Raw genomic sequence first — 8,608 nt, 5'->3', positions numbered from 1 at the left:
GCACCATTTACCATTATCACACAATTAGCCTTGGTAGTGATCAACCTCCTATCACTCACATGCAGGGGAGAAAAAAACACTTTTCCTCAACCTCTTGGGTTTCGTAGATGAGGACTGTAAATTAAACTGACAAAAGAGAGATTAACAGCACAGATTTATCTGCGTGCACATGGGAGCTTCCCAGAGGAGAAGTGAAAACCCAAAGAAAAGGGTTCAGCTTGAGAACTTCTATACCATTTTAATATGGGGCAATAAATTGTGAAGAAGGGACAAGGCGGGAAGTTAAAAGATTTTGGCTTCTAGGGGTGTTATATCATGCATTGGAAGGTAAATATACAGGGGAAACCAATGGAGATAAGGGTTATTTTAGTAAGGTTTATTATACAAACCCCAGTGATAAGATTCTCCAGGGATTAAGAATCACTCTTCTCTTCCTGGTACGGAAGAGAGGAGAGGGGAGACCTTCACAAAGGGAAATCTGTGCCCCAGATTTACGCAGAAGAGATAAGGGCAGAGGGTTTCTCCCGTGTCTGCTGTTTCTTATTTGCCTTCCCCTCAAAATAATCTTTTGGCCAAACCTACATATTTTGGGATGGCATATTCTGATCCTCTTCATATGTTATCCCCATCTTCCTATGACATCTTACCTCCACGGGACAGGGGTCATGTTATGGATCTATTCCTTACTGGTTCCTAGCTGAGTTCTGAGTGTAAAGCAGGTGGCCACATTTACTACTTATGAGTTAAAATTGCAGTGTTGTAAATTATACCTCAATTCAAAAAAAAAAATAATGCAGTGTTACCTCTTCAGGACTGCTTAGTTATATATATACATATATATAAAACCTTCCAAAAGACTAGTTAATATATAACTTAATAATTTGTCAGCTCCTTCAGATGCAAGCCAAAAATGCCGTTCTAGTCAACATTAACCCACAAAAAATAAACGAAGGTTGGCAAATGGTGCTCTTAAGATACACACCTCTTTTAATCCAACTCATTCATTTACTCATTATTCATTTACCAATGTCTGTTGGGTGTTCGCCGTGTGCCAAGTTCGGTCCTAGACTTTGGAGAGGGAGGCGTCAGCAAGACAAAGTCCCTGACTTCAAAGTCATGGCTTCCCCTGCTTGCCTTTTACTCTCTGAACTGATTCAGGAAAAATCAAGACATTTGTCCTTTTATCTTTGATTTAACCAAAACCCAGGTGCCCAAGGACAGGAGCTATCCAGTTACTTTCCCCAGACACTGTAGGATTCACCTATGCTTCCAGATCAACTCCAAACACCTTGGAGTTTACAAAGCCCTTTTCACATTGCATGTCTCACTAACAACCAGCCTGGAAGCACACACACGCACACAACAACCAACCAAAAAAATGCTCTCCAAGCCCTATGGGTTTCACCCTCCCATTCTGTGTTCTAGGCAATGACCTGCTTTGGTAATTTTAGGAAAACAGCTGTGTCCAGATAAAGCCTTTTCCGTATGTTGTCTTCTGCTTTACCTGGCTTTAGCCTACTAGGCTCATTAATCACCTCCTCCAAGAAACCTTTCCTTCTCCTCTGATTTTGGTTAAACACCCACTCTGGGTTCCTATGACTTTTCATTTTTTACCTCTGTCATAGACATGATTGCACTATATTATAATGGTCTAGCCTCTCTTTTCACTAGACTGTGTACTCCTTAAATTTAGAGACTAATTCTTTTACATCTATGATGTCCATATTAAAGGCAAGAAAAAAAAAGAAGGGCGGGTATGCGTTGAAATTGATAAGAATTCTCCTCAGAGCCCCTCCTCCCCCGAAGACCCACCTTGTTGAAACCAGCACCAATACTTCTCAGTTGTGAGACTTTGGGCAAGTTACTTAACTCAGCTGGGTCTCTTCCTCTTGGAGCCAAGTGGGGGCTTAATAAGCATTTGCTTAATGAAAGAGTAATAATGATTATTAGAGGCTGAATTAATAGTGATAGTTAACAAGCACAGCACTTAATCTGTGTCAGGCACTGTTTTGAGCATTTTCCTCATATTACCTCTGTCAGTCCTCACATAACCCTGTGACATGGTACTCATATTCCTTCTATGGAAGGAACTGAAGAAACTGGCCTGGAGGGAGTGACACGTCAGGTGACTTAGCGGGGCTCCAGAGCCCACTCTCTGAACTACCGCACCCTCCTTCTTGTTGCCAGCTGCAGGGGCAGAGGGCATGGTGGAAGAGACAAGATGATGAACACAGAATCCCCTGCCCTCGTCAAGAAAAGCATCTTTATTACTATCATGTCATTTCCTGGGGAAGACTCACCAATATCCTAAAAGTGCTGCTCTTTAGTCTGACTTTCCTTGCTTCCAGCTAAAACACCCCCCTACCTACCCAAATCATCCTGTGTGAATTATGTGTGGTTTGGGGGTCCAGCAGGAGAACACAGCTCCTTGACTCTGCGTGACCCGAGAGTCTTCTTATTTGGAACTGTCATCCTCTTCAGCAGAATGAGCAGCTGTGGAAGATGTGTGTGGGAGGACTCGGTCACCCTGGAGCTGGCCAGTCCACCTCACATCCAAAGGAGACCTTATTAATTGGAAGAGTCATGTTGGTTTCCCTTCTAATTTTGGAGATTTCCTTCTCACTAATCCACTTAATGCATATACTTTACTTTGACCTGTTATGAATTATTTATTTCTGAAAGAACACATACATGTCTCTAGGAATGGTTAGCTTCAGGACAGAAGCCGGGGTCAATGAAGTAATTGCCCCCCCAAGACCCCACTCACTTCACCCCGCCCACAGTCTGAGTCCCAGTAGCAAGACGTGGAGTCCTTGACTCTCCCCTGACAGCTTAGCTGACTAGAAGACCCAGATAGGGCAATCGATTCTCTTTCCTGGGTATTTGATTCTTGGTCAGTCACTTCAACCTAAGTCTTATAAATGTAGAAGCTGTGAGGTAAGCATGTCCCATTTTATATGTAGAAAAGCAGACGCAGCAGGCTTAGTAGTTAGGTTATAGGTTCCAGTTTCTTTAATAAAGAACCAATATAGGGGTACCTGGGTGGCTCAGTCGGGTCAGCGTCTGACTCTCGATGTCGGCTTAGGTCATGGTGTCAGGTTCCTGAGACTGAGCCCCGCATTTGGCTCTGTGCTCTGCGGGGAGTCTGCTCCCCTCTTTCTTTCCCTCTTCCTTTTTCCCTCCCCCTGCTTGTGTTCTTTCTCTAATAAACAAACAAATAAATCTTTAAAACAAAAAATAAAGACCCAATATAATCCTAGCTTAAAAGAGATAGAAACACGTTTTCCTTTCATGTAAGAGCCCAACACTAATACGATGGTTCCATGGAGTTCCATGGACCCAAGCTTCTACCTCATGGCTCCAACATCCTCTACTGGCAGCTTTCATATCCAGGTCAAAGGCAATGTCTTGCTCTCCTGCCATCTTTACCCACGCCTACACAGGAAGGAGGGAAAAAGAAGAAGAGAGGAGATCACTCCTTTCCATTTAAGAGCCTAAAGTAGTACATATCACTTCTGTCTGTATTGCACTGGTAGGAGCCAGTGGCAAGGCCTGGAAGGGTGGCCTTTGGCTGAGTGGCCTTGTGTCCAGCTAAAACTCTATCCTCAGAGAGGGGGAGACACAACACACAGTCTTAGCTGGTTTCAAGCTCCCACAGCTAGATGGTTACTAGAGAGTCAACGGGAAATAGAGACCATGAGAAAAAGCAGAGGAGAGGAGAGAGGAGAGGAGGAGAACCACACTGCTTTCAGTTAGCACCCACTTCTTGATTTCAGTGTCTTACTGACTCCCAGCAGCTTGCTTGTCCTTGCTTATCATAAATCCTTGGCTTTGCATAAGCTTAGCGCCAGGGTGCCTCTGTTCCTTGACACCAAAGAGCCTTGTTGGGAGACCATCAACCTGATGCTGTGCTCCTTGAAGGCAAGGGAACAAAACAAGGTTTTTGTTCCCAGCTCGGTGTTTGCAGGTGCCCTTGCTCTGTGGATAGATACTAATAGAACTTAACGTACCCTTTTGCAGCTGGGTGCATTTACTCTCTCTTTTATTTTTTATTTTATTTTTATTTTTACCAGTTATAGTCTGTAAACTTCCAGACTACCTCAAAGAACAGAAGGGTTGGGCCTGTAAGAGGATCAGAGAGTGTCTCGATTTGAGACTAATAGGAAAGTACTTAGAGTTTTGGCCCCGGCACTTCCCGAAATCTGTCGGGAGGGGGGCTGTGCTCCAGGGCAATAGTGCCACAGGGATCTTCCCGCACTGTTAGGTGAACCAGGATTGCAGGGCGTCCCTCCCTCCTGAGCTTGGAAGCGTTAAACCAGTGCCTCCCACTCACCCTCAACCGAAAACGCTCTACCCCAGACTTGAAGAGTCTAACATGGAACTGCGTTTGGTGTTCTAAATTTAACCAGCTGCAAAGAAGTACCATTCTATCAAATGCTTTTTAAATGGAGGATTTGCTTCTTTAATGGAAAATCTGCATTTCATCAAAGGGATGGAAAACAATGCGTTTGACTAGTTTATTTGATACAAAGCCCAGCATAACAACATACCCCCAAATCCACACTTTTGTTGATCGTCTTTAAGAGAAAATAAAGCAAGGAATTTTGAGAGGCTTGCCTAAAAAGGGCCTGTAAGCTGCGTTCTGCGGTATCATAATGAAAATGGCAGGATTCAAGTTATACCCGAGAATTTTACAAGTCTGCCTGGCATGGAGAAGGTATTCAATTAATTGTTATTGGATAAGTATGTTTTGAACTGATGCTGAAGCAATTTGTCTAGAAATCTCTATAACATGATACATTCAATTTATTCTGAAAGCACACAGGATTTGCGAATGAATATCAGAATTAGCTTCATTAATAGTGGGAACAAAATCAAGTCCACTGGGGAGGAATGGTTACGAGTGGAGCACGAGAACTTTTAAAGCTCAGTGATCTAAAAATTGTAAACAAGAGCACTGCCATTTTCTGCTTTACTCTAAACATTAGAGTAAACTTTTACAGTGCCAAGAGATACCCAATAGTTCTTAATTTCAGAGAACGGTCATTGAGGACACAGCATTCTTATCCTTTACTTCTTCAGGAACCTTTTTTTTTTTTTTTCCAGATCCTATGTTTCTGAGTCTTTTTATGAAATAGTGTGCTCATTAATCGACATTACATTAGATAATGCTGTAGAATTTCCCCAAAACCTGTTTTTCGCTCAGAGGCATCTAGCTTAGCTCTCTGTTGGGAGACCATCCCCAGGTTCAGTGATCCCGAGGATGCCTCACAGGACTCGGCATCCTGGTCCTGTCGTATTCAAGGCTCTGCTTTATTAAAGCCACAGGATACCAAGCAGTCAGCAAAGGGAAGGAGCCTATAGGGGAGGTCTGGGGAAAACCAGTTGTAAGCTTCCAAGGGTCCTCTCCCCGTAGAGCCACACAGGACATGCTAATCCTCCCGGCAACGAGTTCTCCTCGTGAGAGCACCCATAAAAGCGTCGCCAATCAGTCAAGCTCGGTAGAGACTCAGTGGCTGGGGTCTTGTGTGGAGGCCGGTCATGGAGGCAGCCTCTGCCTGGCAGACACACAGATGCTGGGCTCTCAGAAGGAAAGCAGGTGCTCAGCATAAATCAGGTTGTTTGAATAAACAGTTTAGGCACAGCGAGCCACACTTATCAGTTAAGGGTGGGAACTTTCTCAAAACCTAAGTTTGGACACCTGCCAAGAGGCAACCTTGCAAGCAGGCTTCTTCACGGCTTGCAGTCCAGGCTTCCCATGCTAATTCTTCTCTGCACAAACACCATCCGTAGACTATCCAATAGTCCTGGTAATGATAATAAGTTTGATGGATTCTTTCCAAGTCGATGTCTAGTCCCTTTATTTTACTAATTTTCCTTAAAGATTTTAAGTAATCTCTACACCCAACGTGGGGCTTGAACACTGAGATCAAGAGTCACATGGTCCACCGACTGAGCCAGCCAGGTGCCCCCAGATTCTCTTTTTAATCATTATGTAATTAGGGGCACCTAGTTGGCTCCATTGGAAGATTGGGTGACTATTGATCTCAGGGCTGTGAGTTGGAACACCACATTGGGTGTAGAGATTATGTAAAAGAAAAAAAAATATATATGTATATATACATATATATATATATACAGCCACCCAGATGCTCCAAGATACATATATATATAGATACATATACATACATATATATATGTATGTATATATATATGGCTCAGTCAGTTAAATGTTTGCCTTCGGTCAGGTCTTGATCTCAGGGTCTTGGGATCGAGCCCCGCATCAGGCTCCCTGCACAGTGGGGGGGGGGGTCTGTTCCTCTCCCTGGCTTATGCTCTCTCACTCATCCTCTTTCTCTCTCAAATAAATAAATAAATAAATAAAAACCTAAAAATCTAAATAAATAAAATCTAAAAAAAAATTGAAAAAATCATTATGTAATTAACATTATAGAACCCTTATCACATGCCAGACCCATGGTTAAAGTTATTTAATTTTTACAGTAAACCTAAAAAGCAGGTCATCTTTTGTCCCCATTTTACAGACAGAGACATGTTTTACAAACATGTTTTACAAAACGTGTTTTACAAACATCAGATCCAGTGGAGTTAAGTTACTTGCCCAGCCTTACAACTAATAATTGGTAGTGCTAGCATTGGAACAGCAGGTCTGACTCTAAAATGTGGACTCATTTGGGAGTTCTTAAAAATTTACCACACCAGGTGCCTGGCTGGCTCAGTTGGTTAAACGTCTACCTTCGGCTCAGGTGGTGATCTTGGGGTCCTGGGATCGAGCCCCACGTCAGGCTCCCTACTCAGTGTAGAGCCTGCTTCTTCCTCTGCCTGCTGCTCCCCCGTTTGTGCTCTTTCTCCCTCTCTGTCGAATAAATAAATAAAATCTTTAAAAAAAAAATAAAAATTTCTCCACATACTTTCTTGTTTTCCTTTCTTCTAAGGTGGTTATCAAAAACCTTCCACATATGTAGGCACATGCATCTCTCTCTCTCCATGTTGGGTCAGTAGAACACAAACATAACCCAGTACAGACCTGGTACAGGCTGCTTTCAAAGATGTGTGGAAACGAATGAATACTTAAGCATAACAAGTGAATATCCAGCAGTTACATACCACATCTTTAAATAGCAACACGTTACCTCTTGAAACTCAGTAAAAGGAACCTGATGCAAGAAACCTGGGCCAGGGGTGCCTGGATGGCTCAGTAGGTTAAGCGTCTGCCTTTGGCTCAGATCATGATCCCAGAGCCCTGGGATCCAGCCCTGCTTCGAGCTCCCTGCTCAGCGGAGAGCCTGCTTCTCCCTCTCCCACTCCCCCTGCTTGTGTTCCCTCTCTTGCTGTTTCTCTCTCTGTCGAATAAATATAATCTTTAAAAAAAAGAAAAAAACCTGGGACAGTCGCACCGATAAAGTCATCTGTCCATTTGGCTTCTGTGAACTGGTTCAGTATTTTTCGAAACTTGGAAGGTTTAATAACTTATGAAATCATGCACATAGTTATCATTACTTTTTGAGTCTTACCAATGTGCAGCGCACAAGAGTACTGCCTTTTTTTTTTTTTTTTAAGGGAGAGTCCTGAGCAATCAGAAGTAGGTCTGAGGCCTGCCTACTTCGTGTACACAGATCCCTCTGCACCTCTACTTCTGCCCAGGTGAGGCCAGAACACTGCCGTCATGTGACAGGGTTTGACTGGTCAGAGAGTCTCCGTGGTGACCCGGTGCCTTTGGAAAGAAGGCTCTCTGTATTAGAGGTGCTGCAAAGGGCATGGGGACACCCCCATCTGGTCACGAATCTGGTGATATCCTCAGGGCAGGGAGGAAAGCAAGTTGCAACAAAGCAGAATTAGAGCTGAAAAAGAGTCCAAAAAATATGAAATTTAAGGGAATGAAAATTGTTTGCATCTTTGTATTTGGGGCTCTATCCCAAGATGATAACAGTCCTTAACATCTAAAGGCTGTCTTCACAAAGTGCTTTCAGGTGTACCTTCTCACACTCTCCTCCCAGCAGCCTGGAAGGGAGGCCAGATCTGTAGTATGCCCATCTCACAGACAAGACACTAAGGCAAGGAAAAGGTCACTTTCCCAATACCTCAGGACTAGTGACTTGTGGTCTTTTAATCTTGGACGTCGCTTCTTAATCATTAATGTGCAAATGACATCCACAGGCTTAGTAAGTCTGAGGGGGAGTTCAGATTCTTCATTTCTCACAAGTCCTCAGGTGATACAATAAGAAACAAGAATATAAAATGCATTATTTTTGAATTGATTTTTAAAAAGATTTTATCTTATTTTTAATAATCTCTACACCAGACATGGGGCTTGAACTCATGACCCCAAGACCAAGAGTCACATGCTCTACTGACTGAGCCAGACCTGCACCTTTAATTATTTTTCTTATTGTGAAATAAAGCTTTCATCCACAAAAGAGTGGAATCATTACATGGATACTTAAAATAAATTTATCATGAAGCAAATGCCACATAACCCCACTACCCAGGTAGGACACAGAACAGTACTGGAAACCTTCTCTCTGTCTCTCCCTAACCAAGCCTCTCCCTCCTCCTGGGAGGAAATACTATCTTGACTTTTGTGATC

Source organism: Lutra lutra, chromosome 4 (genome assembly GCF_902655055.1).
Source record: "Lutra lutra chromosome 4, mLutLut1.2, whole genome shotgun sequence".
NCBI classification, from domain to species: domain Eukaryota; kingdom Metazoa; phylum Chordata; class Mammalia; order Carnivora; family Mustelidae; genus Lutra; species Lutra lutra.
The sequence above is the reverse complement of the archived record's forward strand: the minus strand, read 5'-3'. Positions refer to the sequence as shown.